Raw genomic sequence first — 15720 nt, forward strand, 5'->3', positions numbered from 1 at the left:
AATTTAAGCCTTTATCTATGCTTTATAGATTACTCCAAGGCCTTTGCCTATATGAGATGGGATATTTTATGGGACATTATGCAAGAATCAGGAATACCAAACCTTCTAGTAACCATAATAAATTCAGTTTAATCCTTTATCCAAGTGTAAGCAAACAAAGTTTGCACCTGAAAATATCTTCAGGACTGAGGTAAGGTGGTACATCCCTTGGCAACTCGTAGCAAAAGTGGACCAGGCTCGCATTACTCGTCTATCTCCCATAATGCAAAGCACATCTCTTTGCGGACATGTATACTTCTGTGCATTAAGGGAAGGGCCACTACCCAGATCGGTTTCGACCTTTATTGAGGTCTTGTCAGTGGGAGGCAGATCCAAAGTGGTGATACTAAGGCAGAAGCAATGGAGTGGTCATATTTACCTATACGAATTGCCTATATTTACCTATACGGTATAAGTAGTGGCACTTCCCTTAATGCATAGCAGTATACATGTCCACAAGGAGATGTGCTTTGCATTATGGGAGATACTGAGACAAGGAGTGATGAGATCTTGGTGCAACTTTGCTACGAGTTGCCAAGGGATATACCACCTTACCTCAGTCCTGAAGATATTTTCAGGCACAAACTTTGTTGGCTTACACTTGGATAAAGGATTAAACTAAATTTATTAAAGTCTAACCAAGTGCAAAATAAACTTCCAACATCTAGTAATTCTCATAAAGAACTTATATCAACAAAATCAAGCAACAGTAAGAATTGAAAACTCAGTGTCCCTTGCATTCCAATTTGAAAAAGGTTCAAGATAAGGATGCATAATCTAACCATTACTATTCAACCTTTACAGTGAAACTGTAATGAAAAGATCTCTAGAAAAGTGGAATGGAGGCATTAAATTAGGTGACCGAACAATCACTAGCTTATGATACACAGATGACACAGTGATAATAGCAATAAATGAACACAAATTAAACTCCATCCAAAATCAATTAGAATTGGAAAGTTTAAGCCATGGTTTACGAATAAATCAAGACAAAACCAAAATAATGGTTATAAACAACATCTAGTAGAAGGAATAGATGTAGAAGGAATTGAAGTTGTCGACAATTTCAATTACCTTGGAGTGATAATAACAAAAAAAGATGGATGTAAAAAAGAGATAAGAAGAACAGCACTAGCTAAGAAAGTGATGACTGATTGTAATTAGATCTGGAAAGACAGGCACATCTCCAAAAAGACCAAAATTAAGCTTGTAGAAACCTTAGTTTATTCGATCTTTCTCTATGCTTCTGAATCTTGGACAATGACAAAAGATGACAGAAGAAGAATTGATCACTAAAAAACACATGTACTAACCACAGTAATGACTATTTAATTCGTAAATATTTCATCCTAAGTATCTTGGGACATCATCAGTACAGCAGTTCAAACAATACTAGGAATACCATACCTTAGGCGCATGATTACAATGGAATCTCAATATGCGTGCAGTAACGTGTTATAGAAGTAAATTAAATATAACTGAAAAAAAAATAATAAAAATATATATATACACACACAGGAATACCTTGTATAGGTTAATTGGTTCCAAGAAGCGTCCGCACTATGCAAAACCGCATTGTTTGAGGTCTATTTATAAAGGTTTTCAATTTAATTTGTTTATTACAAAAATTTAGGATAATAAAAATGTTTAAAAATGAAACCAAATTATTATTTTCATTAATTAAATAACAAATAAAATCCTTTTAAACTGATATAAAAGTTGTAGAAAACAAAACAAGTATTGCTTAATTTTAGCATACTGTACAGTAATTTACTTTTTACTAAAGTAGTCTTTTAGTGTTCGTTGAACCATCCTTGTCTACTTTGTATCTTCAAGTACTAGATATCTCTCTCTCTCTCTCTCTCTCTCTCTCTCTCTCTAGCATTTGATGTCATTATTGAGACTTTGTCTCACTACGGTGTTTCTTTCCAAATTCGGGTCAGCATTTATGAGAAAGTCGGAAGCTTCGTCGATTTTTCTCACAAAAGTTGAAAGGTCAGCAAAGGAAAATTCTTCAACCATGACATCAGTGGGATCATCTTCGTCTTCTTCATAGGCTCGTTGTTGTTCCAACTCCAAAAGGGTTTCATCATCCAGATCATTTGAATGAGAATCAATATATTCGTTCATTGTTACAATCTAAACTTGTAAAACCAAGATCTTTGCCCATCTGAACAATTTCTGTTGATATTTCCTCTTTCTGTGTTGCAAACGCAACAAGTCCTTTGAACAATGCGGCAAGATATTATGCCATATGGGTTCTGTGTTGCTTTGAGTCACCTCTTGCCAAGATTCATAAATATTTTGAATGGCATCTTTAATGTTAAATTTCTTCCAAAATTCACTCAAAGTCCAAGAATCTTCTTCTTCTGCTGCAGCTTTAATAGCTTGAGCAAAAGTTCGTCTTAAATCTTCTTCTTATTGTGCTATCTTCTATCGAAGGTCAGCGACCATCTTGGCGAACAAACTGCGGTCTTGTGCTAATCTGAGCAGTTGTGCACTGCTCTTTCCTGTCCACGTCTTGATGTTGTCAAACCATGATATTCTTTTTCTTCCTCTAGTTCCTTTGCCATCAATTCTTCCTACCAAAATAGTTTGTAGAAGTTGGTATTTGCTGTTTCTCATGATGTGGCCAAGATATGATGTTTTTTGTTTCTTGATTATCTGTACAAGATGTTTAGCTTTGCCAATGGATTTTAAGACATCTTCATTGGTAATTTTTTCTGTCCATGATATCTTTAGCATTCTTCTGTATAGCCACATCTCAAAGGCTTTGATTTTCTTGATGGTTGTCGCCTTCAATGTCCATGTTTCAACTCCATAGAGCAGAATAGACCACACGTAACATTTCAGCATTCGGCATCTGACTTCCATGTTTAGGTCTTTATTGCAGAATAGTGTTCTCATTTTCATGAAGGACTGCCGTGCAACTTCAATCCTTGTCTTTATATCTATTTCTGGATCCCACCGTTCATTAAGCCAACAACCAAGATATTTATATCTTGACACTTGATCAATATTTTTCCCATTGAGTGTCAGTTTCATTGATGAGGGCTGGATGTTTGCTGATGATCATGTATTTTGTCTTGTTGATGTTTATATTTATTCCCATTCTTTGGCTTTCTATGTAAACTCTGTCAATGAGTTTTGGAGATCCATAATGTTATCTGCAATTAGCACAGTGTCATCTGCATATCGTAGGTTGTTAACAATCTTTCCATTTATTGTGATTCCCTCTGGAGATTCTTCCAATGCTTTTTTAAAGATTACCTCTGCGTATATGTTGAACAGGAGTGGTGAGAGCACACATCCTTGTCTCACTCCTCTTTTGATGTTAATATCACTGGTGGTAATGTTGTCTAATTGAACGGTAGCTGACTGATTCCAATACAGATTTGTTATTAGTCTTATGTCTTGTTTGTCTAGCCTTGTTTGTTGAAGGACTTCTATTAAGTTAGTGTGCCTGACTTTGTCGAATGCTTTTTCAAAATCTGTGAAACACATAAAGACAGATTTCTGTTTTTCTATGCATTTTTGTATCAATATTTGGGTACAGAAAAGGGCCTCTCTAGTACCAAAACCATTCCGAAAGCCGAATTGTGTTTCACTTAAAGTTTCTTCACTTTTTCTATAAATGCGATTCTGAATTACTTTCAAAAATATTTTTAATGTTTGGCTCATTAGACTTTATATAGTTGATTAGACTTTATATTGTCTTAAATAGTAAGCCTTGAAAGTGGAGATAACACCATGATCCATTGGCTGCCGAATTGATGTTGTGTTTGGAGGGCAAAAACGAATCTTGACATTTTCATCTAAGTCAGTCAGTAGAGTTGGATGGCCTGGCGCATTGTTCTAATAAAAGCAAAATTTTGAAAAGAATATCATTCTTTTTACTATAGCTTTTGACTTCAGGTCAAAAACTATAGTAAAAACAAGTTTTAAACCAGTCTTCAAAAATTGAACGAGCCACCCATGCTTTTTTATTCGAACGCCAATTAACAGGTAAATTGTTCTTCGTAAAGCCCTTAAGAGCTCTCTCTTGGATTTACTGCTCTGTACACTAACAGTGGCCTCAATTTTAAATCACCTGATGCATTACCTCCTAGTAAAAGTGTCAATCAGTCTTTTGACACTTTATACCCAGCTTGTGTTTTTTCCTTCTCTGCTAGAAATGTGCGCGATAACATTCTTTTCCAGAACAAGCCAGTCTTGTCGGCGTTAAAATTTTGATCATCTGTGTAGCCTTCCTTCTCAATAAGATCCTTCAATTCATTGGGAAATAATTCTGCAATTTTAGTGTCAGCAATTTCGCTTTCACCTTGAATGCTTACGTTATGGAGTCCCATATGCTTTTTGAAATTGTAGAACCACCCGCAACTTGCTATAAAAGTTTCACTTGTACCTCATTCTTTTCGCTTTAATTTTCTTTTATTTTGTCATATAGACTTGTTGCTTTTCCCTGGATTATCATTTAACTCAAAGGAATCTTTTTCTGATTACAATCTTCAATCCAGATCATTAGAAAGCATACAATATTTTCCGTTGTAGAAGATCGATTTCTCACGATCACTTTTGACGTATAAGCAGTGCTCATTCCATGTTGTTTAATCTTTTCTTTGCTCTGAATGATCGAAAGACGTTCGGAGATGCCTTTGACGTAAGGTATGGGAATCATATGGACTTCTTGTCTGGGTTGATGTGTGGGAAGGTGACTGATGATTTTTTTGAGTTGTTTTGAGATTATATCCATTCAGTATGGCTGTATTTTTTTGATTATTTCTAGTTCTTGGTTTAGAGAATCTTCAGAGGAGCAGAATTTGTGTGCTCTGGAAACTAGTGATTTAATGATGCCAAATTTCTGAGATGGATGATGAGCGGAAGAATTGTGAATGTAGCGACCTGAAAATGTAGGCTTGTGATAGACAGACGTGGTGATGGAACCGTCTTCTTTTCTTTGAATGTGTAAATCCAGAAAGGAGGTACCTGGGAGATTCTTTTTCTAGCGTAAAGTTGATGCGAGGGTAAAGGAGGTTTATTTTATCTAGAAACAGTTGCAATTCCTGTTCGGGATGATCCCAGACTGCAAATACGTCATTGAGATATCGTAACCAAATTTTTGGTTTGGGTTCAAAAGTGAATTTTTTTTTTTTTTTTCAAGGTGTTCTAGAAACAGGTTTGCTAAGTTTGGTGATAAAGGAGATTCCATTGCTGTTCCTTCTTACTGCTTGTAAATTTGATCTTTCCAGGTGAAGTAACCGGGTGTAATAAAATATTTGAATAATTCAACTATATCAGAAGGAAATTTTTGAGTTAATAATTCTACTGTTTCTTTGTGGGGAATGTTCGTGAAGAGGGAGACAATGTCGAAGCTAATTAACAAGTCAGTTTTTAACAGTTGAATGTCTTTTATTTTTGCATGAAACTCTGTGGAATTTTTGATTGAAGAGGCTGAGTGGTCTATGTGAGGATGGAGAAGGTTAGATAAGAATCTTGATAACTTGTAAGTTCGACTGCAAACCTGTTTCTAGAACAAGGTGTTCTAGAAACAGGTTTGCTAAGTTTGGTGATAAAGGAGATTCCATTGCTGTTCCTTCTTACTGCTTGTAAATTTGATCTTTCCAGGTGAAGTAACCGGGTGTAATAAAATATTTGAATAATTCAACTATATCAGAAGGAAATTTTTGAGTTAATAATTCTACTGTTTCTTTGTGGGGAATGTTCGTGAAGAGGGAGACAATGTCGAAGCTAATTAACAAGTCAGTTTTTAACAGTTGAATGTCTTTTATTTTTGCATGAAACTCTGTGGAATTTTTGATTGAAGAGGCTGAGTGGTCTATGTGAGGATGGAGAAGGTTAGATAAGAATCTTGATAACTTGTAAGTTCGACTGCAAACCTGTTTCTAGAACAAGGTGTTCTAGAAACAGGTTTGCTAAGTTTGGTGATAAAGGAGATTCCATTGCTGTTCCTTCTTACTGCTTGTAAATTTGATCTTTCCAGGTGAAGTAACCGGGTGTAATAAAATATTTGAATAATTCAACTATATCAGAAGGAAATTTTTGAGTTAATAATTCTACTGTTTCTTTGTGGGGAATGTTCGTGAAGAGGGAGACAATGTCGAAGCTAATTAACAAGTCAGTTTTTAACAGTTGAATGTCTTTTATTTTTGCATGAAACTCTGTGGAATTTTTGATTGAAGAGGCTGAGTGGTCTATGTGAGGATGGAGAAGGTTAGATAAGAATCTTGATAACTTGTAAGTTCGACTGCTAATAGAATCTACGACGGGTCTGAGAGGAACATTAATTTTGTGAAGCTTAGGTAAACCTTCAGGTGAAGTAACCGGATGTAATAAAATATTTGAATAATTCAACTATATCAGAAGGAAATTTTTGAGTTAATAATTCTACTGTTTCTTTGTGGGGAATGTTCGTGAAGAGGGAGACAATGTCTTGGAGGTCTAGCATGGTATGTCTTGAGTTTTTTAATTGTTTCTTCATCTAAGGAGGAGGTTTCAAGTAACTTGTTTAATTTCCTGAGTTGATGTTTTGTAGGATCATAATCTAGTTTGGCGTAAGTATTACGATCTCAGAATAATAAATTAATTTTTTGGTCACATGAATTGGTATCAAGAACCAAAGTGGTATTTCCTTTGTCAGCTCTGGTAATGATTATATTTTTATTACGTCTTAAGGATGTAAGAGCTTTCAATTCTGATGGTGGGATGTTTAAACCTGAAAGTTTGACATTGTAGATTACTTTTGCTACCTCGAAACGAAGTCTGTTGGCTTCAGTACTGGAAAGATGGCAGATGTTTCTCTCTATGTTATGTATGAAATCTAAATATGGGAAACACTTGGGTGTAATCGCAAATTTATGACCCCTTGCTAGAACATTTAATTCGTCTGTTGTTAGTGGACAGTTAGATAAATTGACTACCCATTTTTCCATTGGTAATTTGTTAGTGATCTTTTTTGATTGATTTAGCAGATTAAGGTATTTATTATGAAGATTACTATTGCTTTTATCAAAAGCTTTTTCCCCGAATTCTTTGAGACAATAATAATCAATTGTAGCAGATCTTGATTTAACGTATTTGATAAGTCTGTTTCTAGTTCCGTAATTTTTAAATTATTTGTTGCCAATTCATGCTTAGAAACTTGTAATTGATCGAGTAGTAATAAAGGCTTGCTTTCTGATATATTTTATGCACACCTGGAGATTTGATGACTTCTTTCAGTTTTGCAAAAGTTGGAATGAGATTATCGTGTCTGCACTTTTTTTAAAAAAGAGATTCTAGCACGTAGCTAACCATGTTTTATCAAAACGTAGAATAAGAATAAGAAGAATTTAGGCGTTTGAGCTCTGGTGGGGGAGAAGATTGTTAAGAGTGTCTTGGGCAGAAAAACGAACAAACAAAAGTATCCTAGAAGAACTGAATACCCACACGACTTATAAACATAATTGACAAGAGAACAGTGCAATATTTTGGACACATGTAGAAGGGAAGGCAACTGCCTGGAAAAATCATCCAGGGTAAACCGTGTGGGAAAAGAAAAAGAGGAAACCACCCTACAGGTGGATTGACCAAATATCAAGAATAACTGGACTTAAACTAGAACAAGCAATAAGAGAAGCACAGGAAAGAAAGAAATGGCAAAGCATCATCAGGAAGGTCATGAGTCCTTAGACATGAGGAGATCCGAGAGAGAGAGAGAGAGAAATTGTGTAAAATAATTTTTTTTATATATGTTATCTTATTTTAATGTAATCTTTTTTTTTTCCAGATATATTTTAATTCTATAATGCCACTGCATGCATAGAAGGATTCCTTTGCAAGCATGCACCCTAAGTGTATGTGATTCCTAGTATTGTTTGAATTAACTGTACTGAAGAAGTCCTATGATACTTAGGATGAAATATTTATGTATTAAAATCTTATTAATGTGGTTACATGTGTATGTGTAGTCATGAATGCTCCACAGGTTTCGTTATACAATAAAAACCTTGGTATCACTTCTGGATCAGGCTCCCACTGATGAGACCTCAATAAAGGTCAAAACTGCTCCGAGTAGTGACCCTTCCCATAATCCATAGCATCATACAAGTCCATAAGTATATGTGCTTTGCATTATGGGATACTAAGGCAAGTGATGTGAAGTCATTAGCTTCTATACACGAGTTGTCCAGTCATGAAATTACTTCAGGTGCAAACTTTGTTTGCTTACACTTTGATAAAGGATTAAACCAAAAACATAATTTCTTGGCATCTTTAAATTATAGTATAACCAAATGGAAAACAACTTCCAATAACATTTTCTCATAATTATTATCATTATAAGGAATCTCCACAGAAACTCCTCATGGGAGATTTTTAATTATTATACACATAAAACATATCATTACTTCTCGTTAAACTCATTCACTGTCAGGAAACTCGCAACTAATATTGACAATCATTATTATTATTACCCCAAGACCTCATGGATTCAAAGACTCATCTGGGAGGCCCTTTTATCACACACACATCTCATCATAACGTGTCTTAAACACACTCAAACTCCCTGCAGACACCACGCTCTCAGGCAAGGCATTACAATCATTTACAACTCTGAAAGAAAAAAAACCTACCCCTCACTCCCCTACTCACACCCTCTTTATACAGTTTCCAGGGATGAACTCTGGTTCTCCCCTGATCTCCCACTATTTTCAGTAGAACTTCTCCGGCATTGATCCTATAACAGTGGTGTTCAACCTTTTATACTACGTGAGCTACTTTTCTATAAAAAGTTATTCGACGATCTACTCGCTTTTATAGATCATGTTCCCCCAACCTGATATCTGATTATGCACAAATAAACAACTAAAAACTTTATTTGCATATTTAAAAATTTATTTATCACATTATTTATATTTATTTATTTATATTTATCAATTTATTTATAATACATTTTAATACAACAAAAACAAACAAATATATTGGAATAAAATATTTATTTCTCGATTTTGGAAAACCAAAGTTAGGAAAAAAACAACAGATTGATTGCAAACTCACAAGTTATAGGAAATGTTGGTTGATTAAAAAAAAAAAAAAAAGTTAACGTGAAATTTGGCATTGTTTGGATCTTGAAATATTTTCATAGTCAAGTTGATATGAAGAAGTGGCCAATCGCAGAAAATCATCCAAATGATCATTTGTAATTTGGTTTCTTAATTGATTTTTTATGATGGTCATATTTGATAAAGCGGATTCTGACAAGTATGTCGATCCGAAACACGACAATTTTTCCCTCAATATTAGTTAATATTGGTAATTTTTTATGTACATACTTCCAAATGACTTCATTGTTTATTGATTTTAAATGTAAACTATTCTGAATGTTTATCATCTCAAGTTCTACTTCTGCTTGGTTTATATCAAACAGCCCACTAATTTTATTTGAAATTTCTGTGATGTTCAAGTTTTCTTGAAATGGACTATTGATAAAAGATACAATGATTTCAGTTTCATTAAAATCTTTAAATCTTGAATTTATTCCTCATCTTCCTCAACTAATTCTATTTCACGAATAAATTCTTTTAAATCACAGCGAAGCATTTCTTGATTTTGTTCAAAAAATTTTAATATATATGGGAGATGTCTAAATTTGCAGTCATTTATATTTTTCTTTAATAAAAGTAAGTATTGTTGGAAAATGTTTATTGAACTTAACATATCAATTAAATTTTTATCTCTACCTGGTAACTCTAAATTTAAATTGCTTCATTTCGTAAAGAAATCTACTAAAAATGATAAGTGTAACAACCATCTTTTATCACTCAATTGTGGATAAATATATCCTTTTTCATCAAGAAAAATTTTTATATCGTTAATTAATACAAGAAATCTTTCTAAAAATTGACTTCTGCTGAGCCAGCGAACATTACTGTACAACAGAAGTTCCCTATCATCATCTGCCTGTAATTTAAATAATTGCCGTTGCAGGGCTTTTCCTCTAACAGAATTTACAATTTTACATAATATCCAAAACATCTTTTGTGTTTAATCTTTTACTACACAGTACTTGTTGGTGAATAACACAGTGGTACGTTAAAAAATCTGGATATTTGTCATTGTTTTTACATAATGAAATGAAGCCTGATTTATTACCTATCATTGCATGAGCAGGCACAAGTTTAAAAAGCGGAAGTTTGTGTTATTTCACAAATTCATCAAATGCTGAAAAAAATGTCTTCTCCCCTAGTCCTTCCCAATAATGGTATAATTTTCAAAAGTTCTTCTTTACTTGAATAATCTTGAAATACCATGCGAATAAATACCATTAACTGAGCAATATCAGTGAAGTCGTTTGATTCAACAAATCGAAATGAAAACGCAACACACTGGTGAATGTCTGACATTAACCTGGCCTGGAAACTTTACTCCGGCAATTGGAACTCTTCCTTTCGGCAATTTGAAACCTTGTCTGTGGCCTAGAAGTAGTCTCTCTCTCTCTAGCGGGAAACTCCTCTCTCGAGCAACGTGGATCCGGGCAGTCTCTCTGATAGCGACTCTGGACTGGGTGACCCCCTCTCTGACAGACGGCCCCCTTTTTATTAGGCCTCCTCTGTGACCTCGCATAAAGTTTAGCAACCCCCAAAGAATCGGTATGAGTCTTTCATCTTATTATTATTATTATTGTTCTGGGCAACTCCAAGGAGTCGACAGACTCATCGAGGGAGACACTAACATCATGTCAAGAACAACTATTCGACATTGACACAGTATCTATCATACCTTGCCTTGAACTCATTCACGGTTGTAGCACCCACAACAGCCTCTGGAAGCTTATTGCTCTCATTCACCACTCTCCAAGTAAAAAACCTAGCTCTAAAACCCTTGTCGACCAGGCTCTTGCCCAGCTTCAATGCATGGCCCCTAGTCTTCCCACCACCAGCCATATTTTCAAAAATATCTTCTGGATCTATCTTATAGAAACCCTTCAGTAATATGAATGTCTCAATCATATCACCCCTCTTTCACCTATCGTCCAATCTCTGCAACACACAAATCTTCAACCTATTCTCATAAGGTTCATTCCACAGACCTGCTATCATCTTGGTCACTCGTCTCTGGATCCTCTCCACTTCCTCCCCATCACGAAGAAACCCTGGTGCCCATAACTGGGCACAGTAGTCCAGATGGGATCTTATCAAGGCTCGATACAGAGGAACAACAACTTGTTTGTCTCTGCATGTTAAAGTATTTTTCAGAAGCCAAGTGATTTGGTGAGCTGATTTAGTCACTTTTGCAATGTGCACCCTAAACTTCAACTCCCTATCCACCAACACTCCCAAATCCCTGGCCTCATCAATCTCCTGGAGTACAGTTCCACCAATGCGATATACTGCTGCTATTCTTTTCACCGCAAAGTGCATAACCTTACACTTGGCCACATTAAATTGACATCCATTTTTCCTAGCCCAGTCCTCCAAACTATCCAAATCATCCTGTAAAATTTTGACATCCTGTGCACTCACAATTGCTCTACCCAACTTCATCAGCAAACAGTGAACACTTCCTCTCAAATCCTTTCCTATATCATTGATGAACAAACTGAAAAGCAGTGGTCCAAGAACAGAGCCCTGTGGCACAGCACTGGTCACAAGCTGTCTTTTAGACTCCACTCCTGAATAAACCACTCTCTGGTATCTCTCCTTCAACCACCCTCCTATCCATCTCACCAACCCTATATCTATCCCCATCTGCTCCAGTTTACTGATTAGGGTTCCATGTGGTATCCTATCAAAGGCCTTGGCAAGGTCCAGTAGTATCACTGTAAACCCATTACCTTATTAAGTTCTGCCGTCAATGTGTTATAAAACGTGAGCAAGTTACTGAGGCATGATCTATCCTTCACAAAACCATGTTGTCCCCCATACAATATCCCATTTTCATCTATCCAATCCTGTATTCTTTTCTTGACTAATTTCTCTAAGACCTTGACCATGATTCCTGATATGCTAATCGGTCGGTAATTCACAACAGCAGTCTTGGAACCACCTTTATGCAGTGGAACTATTTTCCCCTCTTTCCACCCCCTCAGAACGAACCCAGACTCGAGACTCAAATTAAACAAAATGGTCAAGGGTACTGACCAATTCTTTAGCTGCTTCTCGTATGACACAAGCTGGTATACCATCCAATCCCACGGATGTATTGACATTGAGGTTATGCAATAGACTACTCACCTCCACTTCATTCACCACAATTCCCGTATAATCTACTGGTTTATTCGTTTCTGCAATGTCACCACCTGGAAGATATATTCTTGCAAAGTGCTCGTTCAGTAATTCAACTATATCAACTGATTCGGTTACCTCCCTACCATCGGCATTCTTTAAAATCATTCTGCCATGTACATTTTTCGTTTTACTTGCTACATATCTAAAAAATTGTTTAGGATTCTCTTTAGCCTGAATGGCCAGTGTTCTTTCGTAATCCTTTTTTGCTTTTCTTACCACACTCATTACCCTTCTGGTCTGCTCTTTATACCATTCATGTGCCTGCCGGTCACCTTTCTCCTTAAATTCCCTCCATAGTTGTTTCTTTTTTTTGCAGCTCAAGCTTAATGATGTTATTCATCCATTTAACCCCTACTTGATTCATTATTCGGACTCTAGGTATACAGTCAGCCATTGCTTCATGCAAACACTTCTTAACTGTCTCCCATGCACTATCAACTTCTAGTCCTTGCAGTTGTACATGCCATGGCACTGAACCAATGAAACTCCTGAGCTTGTCATACTTTCCAGCCTGATAATTTCACATGTATCCTGTCTTATTTGAAAATTCCACACCTTTAGCAACCTCCCAAGTCAAGACCCTATGATCACTCTCACCAATTGGTGGCAATGTGGTCATATTTGTTACAGCCAAATCCTCAGATGTAATTACTAGGTCAAGCACTCTCTGATCCCTAGTATTTTCCATTACATGCTGTTGCAGATAGTTATTCCTTAATAACCGCATAAAATCCAATTCCTTCCTCCCGTGTGTCCTCTCCTCACTCCAATCAATGTGACCATAGTTGAAATCTCCCATAATAATTACCCTCCTTCCACTCATTTCTTCTATTTGCTTGTGCATATGTCACCACCATCTTTTCAATCACCTGGTCTATAGCAGCACCCAATTGTATATTTAGTTCTGCTAGCCACAATCTCACACCAAAATGGCCTCAAATGTGCTCTTTTCTCTATCCTGCAATTCAACTTTTATTCTCCTTGGCTGTAGCTCATCAGCTATCATCAACAATACTCCTCCCCCTATTTTATTCTCCCTGTCATTTCTGAACACATTATATCCATCACATTCAATCCCACTAGGCATATCATCTACAGTCAGCCATGATTCACTAATACCAATAACCTGTGCTCTGGAAGTGCCAACCATGGCCAAAAACTCTTCCTTCTTGTTCCAATTACTCCTAGTATTAGTGTACATGAATTTAAGACCCCCATTAGCCCCAACCCTACCTTGATGGCTTATATTAACTATCCCACTCTGTTTGTTGTCCTTATTTGCTCGGGCATATTATATTCATTCTTACATTCAACTGCCTCCCTAAGGACTGTATATCTATCCCCCCCTTAACAAATCTAGTTTCCCTGAATTGGCATATCCACTACATTCAGCAACACTTTCTCAAGTCTCCTTATACCGTAACCATTCAAATGCAAGCCATCCATCTTATACAGATCCTTTCACCCATCAAACTCGCTCCACACGTCCACAAATTCCACACCACTCGTCATACATAACCCACGCATAAAGTCATTCGCAATTTTGGCCCTCCTTTTAAACATTTCACTGTCATACCGTGGCAAAAGACTAATCATTCTAACTCTCTCACTCTTTTCTTTTGCTACCTCAAACAATTCATTCAGGTCTTCTATCATTTCCATTTTATCTCCTTTCAAATCATTCGTACCTGCCACAACAATCATTTCTTTCACTCTTTCTTTTTGCTCTCTAATAGACTCAGTTACATCCTTTATGGTCGCACCAGGTTGGTACGATTTTGTCAAATCCTCTACTAACACACCTCGTACTAACGAGTCTCCATACAGCACTCTATCCTTCATTTTGTTCATGTTCACACTCATATGCCTATTTTTCCTGTCATACTTTTTATTATTGGCTGGTTCATTCAGTCGACTTTTGCTCATACGCTCTAGCTACTGTTTTGCCCTTTGTATTGCACCATTTAACAACGCGATCTCACTCATTGCATCTATCTCATCTTTTTTATTCTCTGTAAAACCATTAATACTATCATTCACACTTTCTACATTGACACTCTCACAATTCTCTGGTACAACCTCGCCGTTTCTTGTCATATCCCTATTTTCTTCATTCTGAAGTTTGACAAAAATATCACACTCACGATCAGAAATACACTTCAATTCCTCATTCTCCCTACATTTTCTATACACATTCACTCCTTTATTATCATCTAACCACACTCCGCAAAGCGTACATTTCGCAGATAGTACACTGAATCGTCTCCTTTATATTACCGTTCTTGAAAGAAGATGGCAAACCATCATTACTGGCCGCCATTTTCCTTCGTACTGGAGCCATATTTACTAGTAATGTATTTTATCAAATTATAAATTATCTTAAGTTTCAAGTTCGGCATGCCTTTTGTTCTCCTCTGCTTTCTTTTGATTGTAAGTTGCCGGCCATCAGAAAGTTGTTTGAACTCTTTCTGACTGACTTCGGAGATGTTTACATTTAGAGCCTGCAAGCCTTTTTCATAGATACAAGTTTCAATAATGATCTTTCTAATGCCCATGTACAGCTTCGGCGACAAAAACATTGCCTTTGTTTTTAACACGCTAACATATTCTTATTAAAGCAGTATATACAGTTAGCTTCAAAAGAGTTATTTACAAAAACATCTAATACAAACTATACTGAGACAAACAAAGTTTATTTTTTTACAATATTCACATGGGACTTAACCTAAGTAAAAAATCGATGTAATGTGCTTGGAATATTTAATATTTAAGCTACAATCGAGTTTTTACACTTTGCTTATAATCATATTCACTCCGCTTGCATTGACTTCCACTGCAAATTAATTCATTTACCCGGACTCAAAAGAAAATGACTGATTTGACAATTTTAAAGAAAAATAAATAAACAATAGCAATACACTTAAAGCAAATTAAAAATAATACAAAATAATCCTAAATAAAACATTGTTTTCAGTTTTAATTAAATTTGTAAGTAAGGAGGAATACACAAGAGATTGACCAAAAATCGCTCCACGATCGACAGGTTGAACACGCCTGTCCTATAACAACCCCTTACCAACTTGTAGGTCTCGATCATATCTCCCCTCTTCCTCCTGTCCACCAGACTCTGCAAATTACATCTTCTCAATCTTTCCTCATACTCAACATTCCAGAGGTCAGAAACTACCTTAGTCAATCATTCAACATTCTCCATGCAAAAAACCTGGTCTGCATACATCCACTAACCACACTCTTACACAAGTTCCACAGATGTCATCTTATTCTCTGAGTATTTGTCATATGTTGAAAAATTTCCTTTGCATCAATTTTTTTTTTAAAAAGTTTCTGTCATGTCCGCTCTTTATTGCCTATTAACTAATCTTTGTAACCCACAAAC

The 15720-nt window shown here is 36.0% G+C and overlaps 1 protein-coding gene across 6 annotated transcripts in view; it reads right to left on the reverse strand.

Moving 5' to 3' along the window:
- The window catches only part of LOC150097864 (metallophosphoesterase domain-containing protein 1), a 215367-nt gene that overhangs the window by 33815 nt on the left and 165832 nt on the right, over positions 1-15720 (reverse strand). The window contains exon 6 of one of the 6 annotated variants that reach the window (XR_016549587.1): positions 1564-1625. The exons of the other annotated variants lie outside the window; for them this stretch is intronic. The gene's annotated coding sequence lies outside the window, so the exon portion shown is untranslated. The remainder of the gene's footprint in view (positions 1-1563; positions 1626-15720) is intronic. 6 annotated transcript variants of the gene reach the window in all.

This window comes from Typopeltis vanoorti, chromosome 16 (genome assembly GCF_054136105.1).
Source record: "Typopeltis vanoorti isolate ZY-2024b chromosome 16, IOZ_Tvanoo_1.0, whole genome shotgun sequence".
NCBI lineage: Eukaryota > Metazoa > Arthropoda > Arachnida > Uropygi > Thelyphonidae > Typopeltis > Typopeltis vanoorti.